The following is an 18,763-nucleotide window of genomic DNA, read 5'->3' on the forward strand; positions in this document are numbered from 1 at the left end:
CCTCTATAGCTTTCTCATATTAATAGTCTCAACACTGCATGTTAAGTATGTTTTCTTCGTAATTGTGCGACATTTTCCCCTCAGGTGATTGTGCTACTGGTTTGAATGCGAACTCTTCGTCGTCATTTATGCTTCTCAGTCTTTTTCGAGCCATAGCTGATATTGTTATCTGGACAGATAGATCTCTACTGGAGGGTTTTCTTGTATTCCATGACCAGGTATGCCGCCTGGAATTCTTTAATTTATAAGCCCAGGAAGTAATGCACGTCCCTCTTTTCATTTTTCGATCTTAAGTTGCACGGCCGTGTGCTGGTGGTGGTAGTGCCAAAAATTTCCTCCGACGGCCGGGCAGCAGCGTTCTCCCTTAGGTTCCTTGCCGTCTCCGGCTAGGGTCCACCGCACTCGCACCCGCCTCGGATGCTGGCAGGAGATGTGGCTTTGTTTCTCGGTCCGCGAGACAAATGTGGCGCCGGCAAAAGGCCGCCGTTATGCGTCGGGCGTAGGCCGGCTTAGCATTGGCGGTCACGTCCCGGGCAGCCGCAGCGCAGCCAAGTGCAGGCGCCGGCCGCACGTACTCCGTCCGCCTTCTGCGTGCTGAGGCGCGCGCATTACGCAGCCACACTGTCAACCGCTCGTATCACTCTGCACCAGCTCAGCCGTAAAGCCTTCTGGTCAAACTGCGGCCGGCGCCACTTTTACGCAAAATGTATCTGAGGTGACAGTGTCGTCTACATTGTAAATAGAGGGTCCCATCGCCGAAGTATCTCAGTCCACTTTACCTGCCTTAGAAGTAAGTCAAGGTGGAATACGAAACTGAATTTGATTTATATTCCTGTGAACAACAATAGTGTTGCATGAATCATCGTTACTATCCACATGATTATACAGTAAACAAGACCTATGTAACAATACTTTTACACTGAAGCGCCAAATAACCTGTATTCAAATACAGAGATATGTAAACAGGCAGAATACGGCGTTGCGGCCGGCAATGCCTGTATAAGACAACGTCTGGCGCAGTTGTCAGATCGGTTACTGCTGCTACAATGGCAGGTTATCAAGGTTTAAGTGAGTCTGAAAGAAGTGTTATAATCGGCGCACGAGCGATGGGACACAGCATCTCTGCGGTAGGGTGAAGTGGGGATTTTCCCGTACGACCATTTCATGAGCGTACCGGGAACATCAGTAATCCGGTAAAACATCAAATCTCCGACATCGCTGCGGCCGGAAAAAGATGCTGTAAAAACGGGACCATAGACGACTCAAGAGAATCGTTCAAGGTGACGAAAGTGCAACCCTTCCGCAAATTGCTGCAGATTTCAGTGCTGGGCCATCAACAAGTATCACTGTGCGAACCATTCAACGAAACATCATCGATATGGCGTTCGGAACCGAAGGCCCACTCGTGTACCCTTGATGACTGCACGACATACAGCTATACGCTTTGCCTGGGCGCCTCAACACCGACGGCTGGCCGGCCGCGGTGGTATAGCGGTTCTAGGCGCTCAGTCCGGAACCGCGCGACTGCTACAGTCGCAGATTCGAATCCTGCCTCGGGCAAGGAGGTGTGTGATGTCGTTAGGTTGGTTAGGTTTAAGTAGTTCTAAGTTCTAGGGGACTGATGACCTGATAAGTTAAGTCTCATAGTGCTCAGAGCCAGCCGACGGCTGGAAACATGTTGCCTGGTCGGACGAGTCTCGTTTCAAATTGTATCGAGAGGATGGACTTGTACGGGTATGGAGGCAACCTCATGAATCCATGGTCCCTGCTTGTCAGCAGGGGAATGTTCAAGCTAGTGGAGGCTCTGTAATGGTGTGGGGCGTGTGCAGTTGGAGTGATAAGGGACCCCTGATACGTCTAGATATGACTCTGACAGGTGACCCGTACGTAATCTATCTAATCACCTGCATCCATCCATGTCCAACGAGCATTTCGACGGTCTTTGGCAATTCCAACAGGACCACGCGACACCTCATACGTCCAGAATTGATACAGAGTGACTCCAAGAACACTCTTCTGAGTTTAAACACTTCCTCTGACCACCAAACTCCGCAGACACGAACATTATTGACCATATCTGGGATGTCTTGCAACGTGCTTTTCAGAAGAGATCTCCACCCCCCTCGTAATCTTACGGATTTATGGACAGCCCTGCAGGATTAATGATGTGAATTCCCTCCAGCACTACTTCAGACATTAGTCGAGTCCATGTAATGTTGTGTTGCGGCACTTCTGCGTGCTAGAGGGCGTCCTAAACGATATTACGCAGGTGTACCAATGTCTTTGGCTGTTCGGTGTATATGTATTGCTTATCTTGTAATCATCGCGTAATTTATTCTTTTACACATATTGCATGGATTACAAAATAGTTTCTGTGCCACGAATTACAATTTTGTCTCTTTCAATCACATATATTTATTACAAAGTATCATCTTTTTTCACTATATACACTCATTTATGTTATAGAATGTTGTTTCTTTTAATCATGTGTCTACCACCACTTTAAATTTATTATTGAAAAATACTTTGCCAGCATTTTATGTATTACACTGCACAACACAGTTAAAGGGTAACTTTTTTGTGACCTCGCAATTGTTACCTATTGCGGCGCAGTAGTCTGAAATTTAGCTCAAAGTTGCCTACAACCTTCCTCTGTATTGGTGCCAAAGTGTGGCTCCCTGCGACGTTACCCCCAGGCTCTGCGACGCTTCCAATAGCAACGTGTGGAAACATGCGGAAAGAAAGGTCACAGCTCGGTAGTTCATGTGAAGTGCAGAGTGGGTTAATGATATCACACTGGCATCAAATTTCGCCACAACTCTGCCCAAAGCCACTGTGGGCGTGGAACACGGTGGGGCTGTTGACACACCTACACTTGTCCACATTTAAACACTTTGTTTGACGCTGTGCGATGAAGGGCAGAACCGCGACGCCCAACGTTAAAATCGCGTGGTTTTCCTACGGGTGGCCAAGGAAAACATTTCAGACACACCGTCACTCAGTATCGATACGAAGAGGCCTCGGGGGGCGGATTTAAGAACGTCAATGAAAACTCCACTTTCCTAGAGGCGTTGATTCTCAAACATTTCGCTGTCGAAAACGATAGCCCACAGAGCGATGAGCAACAGGACAACCTTCTTGACAACCTTTGACACTGCTGTCACCCACCAGACGACTGAAGCCTTCTCTAAGGCATTGTGTCCCTGCAACCTCATGGAACGTGATCACACCCCTTTGGACTTTCGTACGATGACTATTATTGCACTGGTATAAAGGATGGAATAACTAGGGACCGTTCAAAACCATTCCACGAAATTTGTACGTGATCCAAAACAGCAAAGGGATTTATGCTTTTTCACCCACTTCTTTCGCTCCCTCCTAAGGCGTGATCAGAGCGTGCGACATTGACATATGCTTGAATTAAGCGGCAAAAGAACCCTCTGCGGCTGTTCGCTGGTGGCGCTTTGGTGTACGGGAAGGTGTCGTCGTTGAGTGACTTTAGGAGGATACAAGATGACTTGGACAATACTGATAGTTACGATATTGCAGTGCCTGTGTTATTCTGGTCCTTTGCATCTGCCGATACCGGGCAAGCAACTTTCAAGTACAATGTCTGACCTGTACTGGAATATATAGAATGGATGTACGAGTACAGTTCGTAGACGCATGGTTGAAGACTTATGGAAGTTTGGATCTGCCCGTGAGTCATGCACGGACAGCCAAATGGTAAGGCGGCCGCTCGCGATAAAGCGGGAAATCCTGGTTCGAGTCCCGGTCCGGCACAAATTTTCATTGTCGCCGTTCCAGTCTACAATTGATAGTAGTCATTATTTGCAATTGCGAATTCGTTTGATATTGATAGTTAGTGTGATGAATGGCAGCTTGCTGTAACTGTAGAAAAATGTAAGTTAATGGAGATGAGTGAGAAAAACAATTCCCTAATGTTCGAATACACAATTAATAATGCGCTACTTGACATAGTCACGTCGATTAAACGTCCAAGCGTGTCGTTGCAAAAGCGAAATGAAATGGAACGTGGACATAGGGACGATAGTTGTGAAAGCAAATGGTCGATTTCAGTTTTATTGGGAGAATTTTAGGAAAGTGCAGCTGATGAATATATCAGACCGGTCACAGAACACCAGTGCGACCCATGTTGCCTAGTGCTCGAGTGTTTGGAGCCCCTACCATGCCGGACTGAAGGAGGTTGTCGAAGCAATTCAGAGGCTAGCCGCTAGATTTGTTACTGGTAGGTTCGATCAACACGCAAGCATTCCAGAGATATTTACTATCAAACCACCAGAAGGAGGTTCTTGCTCATTGGTCTGATGACGACCACAGTTGTGGTCGAAACCGGTCACCGAAATAAATAATTTGTGATCAAGACTGCTTTTGATAGTAAATATTAGTAATAATACTGATCACTGTTTGCTCCCACAATGTATTCAAAAGTAATTTATTCCAGGGATGCATCGTGAACTCGAATTGAAATCCCTGGAGGGAAGACGTCGTCCTTTTCGTGAAACATCGTTGAGAAAATTTGGAGAATTGTCGTCTGAAGCTGACTCCAGGGCCACTCTGCTGCAGCCAACGTTTATGTTGCGTAAGAACCAAGAAGATAACATAAGAGAAATTAGGGCTCATACGATGGCGTATAGATAATCGTTTTTCCCATGCTTTATTTGCAAGTAGAACTGGGAAGGAAGCGACTATTAGTGGTACATGGTACCCTCCTGCCCTCCGCCATGCATCATACGGTGGCATGCGCATTATGTTTGCAGATGATGAGGTAGAAGTAGATGTAGAAATAGAGACCTGGAATATGAACTGTCGATAAGCTCCGTATGAGATCTTTCTCTCTCGTTTTGCAGTTGCGGTTATTCGCCAGATGCAAGATTATATGGGAGAGAATACTATTTTATGTGACTTCTTTTGGAGCGACACTCAAAACTGCAACAGTAAACCTCTCACAGAGGCACAATGTCTCTCGTTTAGTGCTGCCACTGGAATTGCGCGAGCATCACTTTGACGTTGTTGCGTTTACCATGCAAATCTGCGATGAACTCTTGTTTCGATCTTCTTTCTCTATTCTGTTACTCATACCTGATAAGATTCCGAAACTCACGAACAGTATTCAAAAATCCGCCAAATGAACATTTTCTAAACTACTTCTTTCGTGGACGGTTCACATTTTCTTAAGATTCTGAATAAAAGTAATCAACAATGACGGCTGAACACTTCGGGTATAAAGAGTCACCCTCGTGCTGCCAAAAGCGTTGTTGAAGAGAGCAGAGCAGCAGACAGAGGTTATGCGCGTATCGAGGGTAGGGGGGGCGGGGGGAGGGGGACCCTTTTGCTCTTTGGGTGGGAAACAGCCCCTAAAAGGCGGAATAACTAGGAACGATGAGCAGTATTAGGATGCAGAAGGCAACGGTAACACTTCGTTAAAGAAATAATGTGCGTGCACAGGAAATGTTGCCTGTCATTGAAGAAGTACCATTAGAAACTTCCATTTGGCAAAAGAGTCCAAATCAGTCCCCCATTCCGGATCTCAGGACGCGTCTGTCAAAGGGGAGTTCACCCTGAGAAATAGACTGGATAACTAACGAAAGAGCCATTGTGGTGGGGAAGTTAGAAAAGCTGAAAAACGAGGTGCAAAACTCAGTCTAGAAATAGTGAGTTAGTGAGTTGAAATAGAAATAAGATAAGCATTTCAGGTCAACAGCGCACATAATGGAGTAACGGGAGTAGGAGTTGTCACGAATAGAAAGGTTGGGCAGAGAGTGAGTTACTGTGAACAGATTAGTTATTATTCTCTTCGGAATCGATAGCAAACCAAGACTAACAGCAGCAATTCAGGTATACAGGACGACGTTACAAGCGGAATATAAATAGAGTGAGTTTATGAGGGCATTGAATGTATAAGGCATATGTAAATGAAGATGAAAACTGGAAGGCTATAGTAGGGGAATGAAAATATGATAGGGTTACAGGGGAATATGTGCTCGTTGCTACGTACGAGGGCGGTGAAAGACTAATTCAGATCTAGAATAAATTTCAGCTAATAGTAACGAATTAACTGTGCAAAAATCACAGGAGAATTAGGTGTGGGGTATTTTTGGAAAAAGCCCAGAGACACGAGAATATTCCAGCTACATTACATTGCCGACAGAGATTCAGAAATTAGATATTGGATTGTATGGAGTACCCAGGAGCAGACACAGGGTCAGACAACAGTTTAGTAATAATGAAGTCTAAACTGATGTTTACTTGATCAGTCTGGAAGAATGTGAATAAAAGCGGAATACCGAACTACCAAGGAATTATCATGTGCGTTTCAAGTTCTCTGTGGCTATGGATAGAGTGATAATGCATATGATAGTAGGTGGTTCAGTTGAGGAGGAATGCACATATCTAAAAACGAGGAATGCACATATCTGCAAACGGTAATCACAGGAGTTGGCTGGACAGACATAAGTACAAGGTAGGTGACTGCGAAGACACCTTGGGTAACAGGAGAGATATTTCGGTTGATCGACGAAAGCCGAAAGTACAAAAATGTTGAGGGAAAGACAGTAGTACAGCATTATAAGTGACTTCGGAATGAAGTAAGTACTAAGTACAGGGAACGAAAGCCAAAAAAGCAATGTCTGTCGAAAGCACTGATTCAGCATACAGAAACATCAAAACTACTTACGGTGAAATGAAAAATACAGGCATCAGGAGCAGATGGGGGTAAGAATACATTGAGGTCCTCTATGAAGAAAAGGAAGGTCTGATGTGCTAGAAGGAGAAACAGGAATCGATATGGAACGAGAATTTGTTATAGCTTTGGCAGACTTAAGATCAAATAAAGCAGTAGGCATAAATGACATTCTTCGAACTTCTAAAATCATTGGGGGGGGGGGGGGTACCTGTAAACGACTTTTCAAGTGGATTTGTAGAATTACGCGCTGATAGTAGTCGATATTTCACAAATGTATTCTAAAACAAACAAAATATGACTAAAACTTTTTGAGCAGACGGAAGTGACAACATTTTTAATAAAATAAGAAGAGCAAAACGTAACCTGTCACTAAAGTTTAACATTTTTATTTATGGCGCTTTACACCAGTTTTTCTCACGGGAAACGTCGAAAATTACGCAGTTCTGAGCATTTTTGTGTACTTTTCTCAAGAGCATTGCATTTGGACTTTACCCAATCAGTGTTTACAGTGCACCTGAACCAAACGCCTGCACCAGGCTCGGTAGCGGAGTTTACTTTCTACGGTAATCAAATATCTCGGTAAAAGTGCGAGTGGGAGGTAACCGTTTAACCTGAGTGCGCGGGTCAGCTGTTGGCACGCAGTTTGCGAGCAAATTGCCGCGGAACCAGTCCGCCGTCGCTTGTTCTGCTCCTCACAATGGAGAAGGGGGCGGGGTGGCGGCGTTATGCGGGCGCAGAACGCATTAGACGGGCCGAGAAAGGTAAACCCATCGAGGGAAATGCGCCAAAAGCGGGTGAAAGTAGCCGCGGGCTTCGACTCGGCGCGAAGGAGGCGGCACCTGTGGCTGAGGCGGCCGGCACCGGCGCACCCTGCCCGCGCTCAGCTGCTCAGCACAGTCACGACGGCGCCGGTCGCACCACGTGACTCGGGCCACGCCCCTCAAGTGCCAAGAATGGCTGGCGAAGCACAGGCGCCCGACAGTCACTCGGCGCTGAAGGTGTGATACAACGTTCGCAATGCCACCAGACAGCCTACCAATTCATAGAATAACAATATCTACGCAGTGGCATTGAGATATGCAGAACAGGATTGTCGACAACTTCCCAAATTCACGTAACTATGGTGCTGCGTAACGTTTATGCTGCAGATTTTGTATCTCATTCCGTCGCTAGTACAACATACACTACTGGCCATTAAAATTGCTACACCAAGAAGAAATGCAGATGATAAACGGGTATTCATTGGACAAATATATTATACTAGAACTGACATGTGATTACATTTTCACTCAACTTGGGTGCATAGATCCTGAGAAATCAGTACCCAGAACAACGACCTCTGGCCGTAATAACGGCCCTGATACGCCTGGGAATTGAGTCAAACAGAGTTTGGATGGCGTGTACAGGTACAGCTGCCTATGCAGCTTCAACACGATGCACAGTTCTTCAAGAGTAGTGACTGGCGTATTGTGACGAGCCAGTTGCTCGGCCACCATTGACCAGACGTTTTCGATTGGTGAGAGATCTGGAGAATGTGCTGGCCAGGGTAGCAGTCGAACATTTTCTGTATCCAGAAAGGCCCGTACAGGACCTGCAACATGCGGTCGTACATTATCCTGCTGAAATGTAGGGTTTCGCAGGGATCGAATGAAGGGTATAGCCACAGGTCGTAACACACCTGAAATGTAACGTCCACTGTTTAAAGTGCTGTCAATGAGAACAAGAGGTGACCTAGACGTGTAACCAATGGCACCCCATACCATTACGCCGGGTGATACGCCAGTATGGCGATGACGAATACACGCTTCCAATGTGCGGTCAACGCGATGTCGCCAAACACGGGTGCGACCATCATGATGCTGTAAACAGAACCTGGATTAATCCGAAATAATGACGTTTTGCCATTCGTGCACCCAGGTTCGTCGTGGAGTACACCATTGCAGGCGCTCCTGACTGTGATGCGGCGTCAAAGGCAACCGCAGCCATGCTCTCGGAGCTGATAGTCCATGCTGCTGCAAACGTCGTCGAACTGTTCGTGCAGATGATTGTTGTCTTGCAAACGGCCCCATCTGTTGACTCAGGGATCGAGACGTGGCTGCACGATACTTTACAGCCATGCGGATAAGATGCCTGTCATCTCGACTGCTAGTGATAGGAGGCCATTGGGATCCAGCACGGTGTTCCGTATTACCCTCCTGAACCCACCGATTCCATATTCTGCTAACAGTCATTGGATCTCGACCAACGCGAGCAGCAATGTCGGGATACGATAAACCGCAATCGCGATAGGCTGTCATCCGATCTTTATCAAAGTCGGTAATGTGATGGTACGCATTTCTCCTCATTACACGAGGCATCACAACAACATTTCACCAGGCAACGCCGGTCATCTGCTGTTTGTGTATGTGAAATCGATTGGAAACTTTCCTCATGTCAGCACGTTGTAGGTGTCGCCACCGGCGCCAACCTTGTGTGAATGCTCTGAAAAGCTAATCATTTGCATATCACAGCGTCCTCTTCCTGTCGGTTAAATTTCTCGTCTGTAGCGCGTCATCTTCGTGGTGTAGCAATTTTAATGGCCAGTAGCGTAATTCTGTTGGAGAGTAGTGTGATTCTGTATGCGTTCAGTGGTACGTTACTTGTGAGATAGATCGTGTTCACGATAATCGTTATCAGGTTACCGTCCATTAGGAACGTGGCTGCCCTCAACGACTGTGGTATGACTTTTAAATGACAGCACAGCAGTCAGTCGTCCTTTTCTTGCAGGTTTTATTCGACAAATCTAGGTTTCGTCTAGTGCCTAGCCGTTATCAATACACCACTTCATATTATCAATGCATGTTCTAGTTCGTCAGTCCCTTGTTGTTCGAACTTCTGTGACAGTTCTTTCAGTTATACAGCAGTTCTTTCGATTATATAGTAGTTTTGAAAGAACAGTGGCAGAACCTCGAGCAACAGGGGACTGACGTACTAGAACATGTGTTGATACTATGAAATAGTGCATTGATAATGGCTAACTGTGGAACGTGTCAGCGTGTGTGTGTGTGTGTGTGTGTGTGTGTGTGTGTGTGTGTGTGTGTGTGTGTGTGCGCGCGCGCGCGCGTGGGCGCGCTCGCGCGCTCTTGCATTATAACGAGTTCGCACCTCTCGCCACATGAGTGTAAGTAATTCACCGAGGTACATTATCGAACATGATATATTACGATTTGGTGGTCCTGGTGTTGCGGTGTGAGGAGGCATAATGTTAAATGGGCGTTCTGACATCCAAATCTTTCAACACGGTACACTACGCTCAAAGGTCAACGTTATTGTGTAATTCCTTCCCATGTGCCTCTGTTCACGGGTGCATTCGACCATGACTCCATTTTTATGGATGACAATGCTGGTGCCGACCGCGGTGGTCTAGTGGTTCTAGGCGCGCAGTCCGGAACCGCGCGACTTCTACGGTCGCAGGTTCGAATCCTGCCTCGGGCATGGATGTGTGTGATGTCCTTAGGTTAGTTAGGTTTAAGTAGTTCTAAGTTCTATGGGAGTGATAACCACAGATGTTAAGTCTCATAGTGCTCAGAGCCATTTGAACCATTTTTTTGATGACAATGCGAGGTCGGTCAAACAGCGCAGATGGGGAAGCTTTTGGAATTAGAGGATGTTTGGCGAATGAACTGCCTGGCTGTTCCCTCGCCTGCAGTCCCATGGAGTAGATATGGGATACGCCGGCGAGATGTCTTGCTGGACGTTCACATGCACCAACGACCGTGCAGCAGCTCTCAACCGCGCTGGTGAAGAATGGAGCGGCTTACCACAAGAAGTCCTTACCTCGTGGCCATTACGGGAGCAATTTGCAGAGTATTAAGGATCATGTCTCCCCTTTCACGTCGTCCATGGGACTATCCTAAATCGCGGTGAACTCAGCGTACTTATTGTCTTTGAACAAAAGTGTCATTTCTGTTCGTCTCATTGCGTGCATCCTTCAGTTAATTTTTGTACTATAGTGAGCAGTTCTCTCTATGTGTGGTCCAAGTTTCATCGAGTTATGTTATTTGGGAGTGACGCATCACGCAAAAGCAGCCAGATCACTTAAGCGTTTCACGAATAGTAGTTCGACCAAAGTTGTTCCCTCCTAGCGTTCCAATTAAACTGCTATTTCGTCCAAATGTGGTGTACCCTTTGTATGTATCACAGTGTCTCACGAAAGAAGACGAGGTAAATATTCCAGAATTCGAAACCAGAACAGCTGCTAGCATGAGTGACATAAAGGTAGATGTCTTAGGTGTTGTGAAAGGCAAGTCTTCCGGTCCAGATGATATATCAGTCAGGTTCCTTTCAGGGTATGCAGACACAAAAGCGCCTTTCTTAGCAATCATATACAACCACTCACTTGACGAAAGGTCTGCTCCTAAAGACTGGAAAGTAGCACAGGCCACACCAATATTCAAGAAAGGAAATAGGAGTAACCTATTGAATTACAGACCCATATCACTGACATCAATTTGCAATAGGATTTTGGAGCATATACTCTACTCGAGCGTCATGAATCACCTTGAAGAAAATGACTTATTGATACATAATCGACACGGATTCAGAAAATATCACTCTTGTGTAACACAACTAGCTCTTTATTCCCATCAAGTAATGAGTGCTGTCGACGGGGGATCTCAAATCGATTACATGTTCCTGGATTTCCGGAAGGCTTTTGATACCGTTCCTCACAAGCGACTATTAATCAAATTGCGTGCATATGGAGTATCGTCTCAGTTGTGTGACTGGATTCTTGATTTCATCTCAGAGAGGGTCGTAGTGATAGACGGTACATCATCTAGTAGAACAGAAGTGATATCTGGCGTTCCGCAAGGTAGTGTCATAGGCCCTCTGCTGTTCCTGATTTACATAAATGAGGTAGGTGATAATCTGAGCAGCCCGCTTGGATTGCTTGCAGATGACGCTGTAATTTACCGTCTAGTAAAATCATCAGACAATCAATTCCAGTTACAAAATGATCTAGAGAAAATTTCTATATAGTGCGAAAAGTGGCAATTGGCACTAAACAAAGAAAAGTGCGAGGTCATCCACATGGGTAGTAAAAGAAATCCGATAAATTTTGGGTATACGATAAATCGCACAAGTCTAAGGGCTGTCAATTCGACTAAATGCCTAGGAATTACAATCACATAGATAATATTGTGGGGAAGGCGAAACAAAGACTGCACTTTGTTGGCAGAACACTTAGAAGATGCGACAAACCCACTAAAGAGACAGCCTCCATTACACTTGTCCGTCCTCTGCTGGAATACTGCTGCGCGGTGTGGGATCCTTACCAAGTAGGATTGATGGAGGATATTGAAAAAGTGCAAAGAAGGGCAGCTCGTTTCGTGTTATCGCGCAATAGCGCTGAGAGTGTCACTGATATGATACGCGAGTTCGGGTGGCAGTCACTGAAACAAAGGCGGTTTTCTTTGCGGCGAGACCTACTTAGGAAATTTCTCTTCCGGATGCGAAAATATTTTGTTGACACCCACCTACGTAGGGAGAAATGATCATCATAAGAAAATAAGAGAAATCAGAGCTCGAACGGAAAGATTTAGGTGTTCGTTTTTCCCACGCGCCATCCGTGAGTGGAATGGTAGAGAAGTAGTATGAAAATGGTTCGATGAACCCTCTGCCAGGCACTTAAGTGTGAATTGAAGAGTAACCATGTATAAGTAGATGTAGAATTGCATTAGCGTGCAGCACAGTGTTAAGAGGCACTGTGCCAGTGCCCATGTATGGCGGTTGTATGAATTTAAATTCAGTGAGTACAGTCATCGATTGTCGCAGCTGTTTCTTGCAGAATATCAAAAACTGTACAGTTACTGTCCTTAAAAACAGTTCTGATGGACTGGTGAGCCGGATTAAAAAGGGCTGCTGAAACACATTCCCACTGTAACAGCGCACTAAATCCCAGCGTTTGCGGCCACTACGATCGTGGGTGAATGAGCCACGTTGATGGAAAGTGTAGACGAGTGCATGGAGGACAGGTTGTTGTTTCTGGAGGCTCTTATTTCTGGAGGGGAGACGCACGCAGGACCAGAAGGAAACTCTGGTCAAGTATGGTAACCACAGCTGGCGGTCTGTGGTGGGCATCGGACACTCGATCCCGAGTGGAATGCAGCTCACTGCTGCGTAGAAGTTGCTGTCAGGATACAAAGCTGACTACTGGAGCAGGAAAATGAGGGCGACTACGCCTGCACTCAGCAACATCGTTCACACTCTGGCATTCAAATTTATGTACTTTCTAGATGATCACGGGGACGTCCGTTTCCATATTCCCATCCCATACCACACTCACCACTCCACTGAAAGTATACGCTGACGAAGTATTCACGCATCCTGTGCTTCTGAAACTTGTTGATCTTCAGGTTCTATAACTGTTCCATTAACTTGCTCGAACTGAGTACTAAGGCTTCTTCTGTAAATATTCGACTTGAATAAAGACAATTTCTCAGCCAAGATAGCATTTGTAAAACCTTTATTTACGATGACCGGTTTCAGTAAACGGAATTACCAACATCTGATCCCTTTACTGGTTAATAGATATGTACGGATGATGGTAACTCTGTTTACCTCAACCACTCATCAGAAATAAAGGTTTTAGAAATGCAGTATAGCTGAGAAGTTGTCTTTCAACAATGGTAAACCTCTTGGAAACCTTCGTCAGAACCAGGAGATGGTAACTAATTTTAATTTAATTCTAGGACATGGGTACCAACTAAAATGTTTTTCGGAGGCCCAGAAATACTGCATCTACCTCTTTTCCTGGATCCATGGCTTTTTAGGGTGTCATCTGTGAAAAGCGCAAGCTAGATTTCGCACGATCTGGAGTATATGCTGGTTGCTATGGAGGAAGTCATTCTGTTCGAAGATAAACCATTTGCTTGAACTCAGAATATGTTATAGTATTCTACAACAGATTTGTCAATAGAACTGGACGGTAGTTTCGTGAGTCACCCATTCCCTTTCGCACTTCTTCCAGACTGGTCAAGCTGCTTTTTTTTTTTTTTTTTTTTTTTTTTTTTTAATCACTGTTCAAGGGATCTACGGTATATCATGTTTAAAACTCAGCTGGAAATTCTGTATAGAATCTCACAGGAATCCTATTTTGCCCTGGAGCATTGTTTAATGTTTCGACGTCGCTGTTTCTTCGTACGTTTCTTTCCAGTGACTATATACTGTGAAGTTTCTCCTACGACGAACTCTTCTACTACTTGCATATCCATCTGGTGTATGGTCAATTATTCTTTTAAACTTAAGTCACAGTTCACCTAGATATTTTGAGCTCCTCTTTATCTGACACGACTACCTCTTTATATCAATTACTAAATAAATAAATCTTCGTAATTAATCTTTATACATTAGTATTCATTGTTGCCGAAGCTTCCTAAGTTTCAATATGGACATCTCCAAGTAGATCAGTTCTATTTATTACCATTAGGTCTAATGAATGGGCTCCCAAACCATCAATTCTACGTAGTTTTCAGAGAAAGTCTTCAGTAATGTTTCGCAGGATGCCTTGCCATACCCTCTGCTTACAAAACTAAAATTTTACCAGTTGACTGTTGGGTGAATAGTCTCCTTCAGTTATGACAACATGCCTGGGGAATATTTGTGATTGCGAACTGACGTTTTCTCAAAAATTTTTCGAGTACATCTGGAAGTGAGTCCGGTTGTCGACAGACAAATCCAATTAAAACTTGATGCCATCCCTTGTTACTCAATCTTGCCCAAACTACTGCAACTGCAGCATTATCCCAAAAATCTCATTGCTGCCAATTTCTGGTTTTAAATTGCTATCTGTACCTGGTGTTGAATAAGCTCCACTAATTTTTGGGATTGTTACAAACTTCGTTGATAATGTTTCGGCAACTGATCACCAGAATTTTAATCGTTTCATTTGGGGGGGCCACTTCTTTGAATCTTTTTTAATACTTCGGGACCTCCTACAGCTATCATTATCTGGAATGGATAGAGAGTAGTCTAAGCTAAAAAAATTTGTGTGCACTCCACATATAGTCAACCACTTGGGAAGCAGCATCTGATATGTAGTGCACCTCAAACCCGATTAGGGAGACCTTACAGTTCTCAATCCTGTGGTGGAAATCCAGGAATTCACCACTTAGATTGACACAAAACCGTTAATCCTTCTACTCGGCTCCTAAGGGATATCATTACATTGCTTACGTTTGAACTGCCTCCTACCCTCATGAGTTTGCCTCCTCTTGACAAATGACTCACCAGGTCTCCCTGGCTCAGATTCAGTTTTAGTGTAATACAGGCCATCAACTAGTTGGTTAGGTGGGTGGATGTAATCTTGGTGCCTAACTCCCTTTTACTCGGCCTCTAGACCTACCACTGACAGGCCATTGACAGTTGTGTGTGCGAGCGGTGATAAGGCCTGTATTTTTGGAGAGGAGACAGTATCTCTTCGAGAGAGCAGCGTTTGAGGTACCCTTAGCATCTCTGATGCATGTCTCTCTGCGTTTCACCCAACACACCCACTCGAAACCGCTTCCAACTGTTAGACACCAGTCAGAGCGATTTACAGTAGCTTACGAATAGAAATTAACTCACCCCGTACCCGAGAACAACATTCACAGTGGGGCTGCTTTCTTACAGGTTCAATGTTTATCTCAATACAAAATAAGTAAATTTAAATTCACGTCGCCGATATTTTTTCAATCTTGGTATCTGTTAAGCTGTAAGTAGTGCGAGTTCCCTTTAGGACTTCATGCCACAACGTCCAAGAAAGTGGTTTGTGTGAAGAACAAAAAACCTGGCATCAGATTTACAGATTTCCCCTAGTGATGAAGTTAAAATAAATACAGTTACGCCAGCTACTCATTAAGTAGCGTTTACAGTTGACACCGAGGGACGAGGTTTTATGCTGGTAAACTGCATCACACTCAACAAAAAAGGTGCAAATTAATTCAAGGGCCGGCCATTGTGGCAAAGCGGTTCCAGGCGCCTCAGTCTGGAACCGCGCGACCGCTACGGTTGCAGGTTCGAATCCTGCCTCGGGCATGGATGTGTGTGATGTCCTTAGTTTAGTTATATTTAAGTAGTTCTAAGTTCTAGGCAACTGATGACCTCAGCTGTTAAGTCCCATAGTGCTCAGAGCCATTTTTTTTAATTCAAGGAATTTTGTTCGTGTAAAAACCGTCAGAAATTTTATTTAACAACAGCTATAAGAGAACTGGTACTACTGCTGATATATAGAGGGATTTGACTAAGGGTTTATTAGTATCTGCATGAATATGTTTAAAACTTTGGCTGGTACATTTTCTGCTTGACCACCATACTCGGAGATATCCATCGTCATGGACTACTTAATTTGTAAGTACTGATTTTTCACGTACTTCCATAAGTATTTCGAATATAAATAACAGTCAAAATTCTTCCGTAGTTCCTACACGTAAGCAAAGTTGGTTGGTTGGTTGGTTGGTTGGGGGAAGAGACCAAACAGCGAGGTCATCGGTCTCATCGGATTAGGGAAGGACGGGGAAGGAAGTCGGCCGTGCCCTTTCAGAGGAACCATCCCGGCATCTGCCTAGAGCGATTTAGGGAAATCACGGAAAACCTAAATCAGGATGGCCGGACGTGGGATTGAACCGTCGTCCTCCCGAATGCGAGTCCAGTGTGCTAACCACTGCGCCACCTCGCTCGGTAAGCAAAGTTGTTTCCTTACCATGTTGTGCTGTGTTTTAAACCGTGTTATTAATGCTTAAGTTTAGCAGCGTCCAACATGAATATTTAAATATGTCTATAGATCTAAACTGTCATTCAGTTACTGCATTACCCGGCTAGAATATGACATGAGCAAGAATGTGAACTAAACTGAAACACACAGCCATTTTCATATGTTGTCTGTAAATAAGTGTATCTGTTTAAAATTATTTAATTGGTTTCGTTGACTACTTTCGTACAAACTTAGTTCACTCTTGAATGTCACTTCAGTTTTATAACACGGAGACGCACAACACTGGAATCGGCGAATTTTACTGAAAAGCTTTGTGAGCTTTAGTTGAGAAAGTCTTATGCTCCGACACCAGCAAAGAATGGTAGAAGTTAAAATAGTTTCTCATAGCATAGATTTTGATATACAATCAAGTTACCTTTACGTGGATTCTTTTTACAATGGAAAATATTTATGTCTGAATTATTCGGCAATTTAAACTCGACGCGTAAAGCTTTCATGAAATGGCGGCAGGTAAATGAACATCGGTGTATCACAGAATCGATCTGTTCCGATTACACGAAAATAACTGACTGAATTCGATTTGAAAAATCATTAATCAGCATTAAATAACTGTTCTCAGCATTTTAAATCTGAAATAAAACTGTAACTCTTGCCAATAAAATCATATAAATATATCACCACTAATGGCGGCCTTGCACCATTTCTGCAGCGAAGCAGAGATGAAATGCAGAGGATCAATATCAGTAATATTCCTACAGAAAACATGAGATAAACTTGAATAACATTATTCACTATTTTAGTCCAATAATTTGCAATAGGGAGTTTACAAAATAGTAATAATATCAGACCTTATCATAGGCGGCAGATTAAAGTGCGTCTTGCTAGCGTCATGGCTATTCGTACAAGAAGAAAGAACGCAACAAAAAATCAGAGATGATAATAATTGTTCTTATAATTAAAAGATATCATTGATTTCAGTCTATTTTCTGTGGCTTGTGAAGATACTATTACACCGTCTCTGCACTAGCAAAACTAAACTGTTTCCCTGACAACACACTTGTCGCTCACGATAACACAAATTAAAGAAAATAATAAAAAAATTTTATCGACTATAAAATAGTAGCGTGGATGCTATAATGCCTATGTTATTATTACGACTTGTTCTATCAACACCTTCAGTCAGTGTAAATATAGTTAACATTATCATTATATACTTATGCCTCGTAGGACACAACTTCTAACACAATCATCAAGTGTGGAAATGAATCTAGTAATGGCAGGAGCAACTGAGGGTGGTGCCAAGTACTCTGAAACTCTCTCGATTACAGATACGTAATGCTCGAGAAGTCTCAACTGCTGTCATCTGTCTTCTAAAGTGGATAGAATAATAAATTATTTGTTAGGGTCAGAGTTTGATAAAGCTTTAGGAGGCTTGAGATCAAGACGACATAGACAGGCAACATTCTTTTGAAGAAAAATCATAATGTAGATACCCAAACGATTATTAAAGTCAGTATGTTGAATCTACGAGATAGTAGACGTACCATGGGACTTGCGAAAGAATATGACCTATACGAACCCGAAGATAGCAAAAACAGAATAAATGCGAGAACTATTACACATTCAGCTTATTCAGCTTGATAGCTCATGCGTCCAAGATGTTAGCAAGAACAGAATACAAAATCACAGAAAACAAACTGGAGAATTTGTTAGATCCTTTAGAAAAGGTGGGAAGAGATCTGACGCGAGTCTGATAATGGGAGAAAGAGTTTGTCTTCCTAGAGAAAGAGTTAGACCATGTAAAATGGTGCAAGATGTTTGAATTTCCTCGAAAAAAATGTATACGCCTTAAGGAAAGACGGGTAGTGCACAATATGCATAAAGACTCACAGACACGTGCTCGGATTAAGAATGGCGTAAGGCAGAGATACAGTCTTCCTCCTTATTTGTTCAATCTATGTATTTCGAAGAAACAGTGTAAGAATAAAATGAAATGTTTAAAAGTGCGAATCAAATTAAGGGTGAAAGGATATAAACCATAAAATTCTCTAATAACGCTGAATGGATGTACAGAATGGAATGAACAGTCTAAGGAATACAGAATACGGATTGAGAGTAAAGAAAGACGAAATTCATTGGATTAGCAGAATTAGATTAACGAGAAATTTAACATAATCATTGACGATAATGAAATAGACAAAGTAGAAGAAATGACACATGATGTACGAAGAAAGGAGGGCGTAAAGAGCAGACTAGCGCAGGCAGAGGGCATTGCTGCCCTAAAGGTTTACTTGTATCAGACATAGGCCCTAATTCGAAGCCGGCCG

General features: G+C 43.8%; 1 protein-coding gene across 1 annotated transcript in view; it reads left to right on the top strand.

The window, feature by feature from the left end:
• The window catches only part of LOC124622999 (ras association domain-containing protein 10-like), a 1,089,376-nt gene that overhangs the window by 53,525 nt on the left and 1,017,088 nt on the right, over positions 1-18,763 (top strand). The gene's annotated exons all lie outside the window — the stretch shown is intronic.

The sequence above is a fragment of the Schistocerca americana genome, chromosome 7 (genome assembly GCF_021461395.2).
Source record: "Schistocerca americana isolate TAMUIC-IGC-003095 chromosome 7, iqSchAmer2.1, whole genome shotgun sequence".
In the NCBI taxonomy this organism is placed as follows: domain Eukaryota; kingdom Metazoa; phylum Arthropoda; class Insecta; order Orthoptera; family Acrididae; genus Schistocerca; species Schistocerca americana.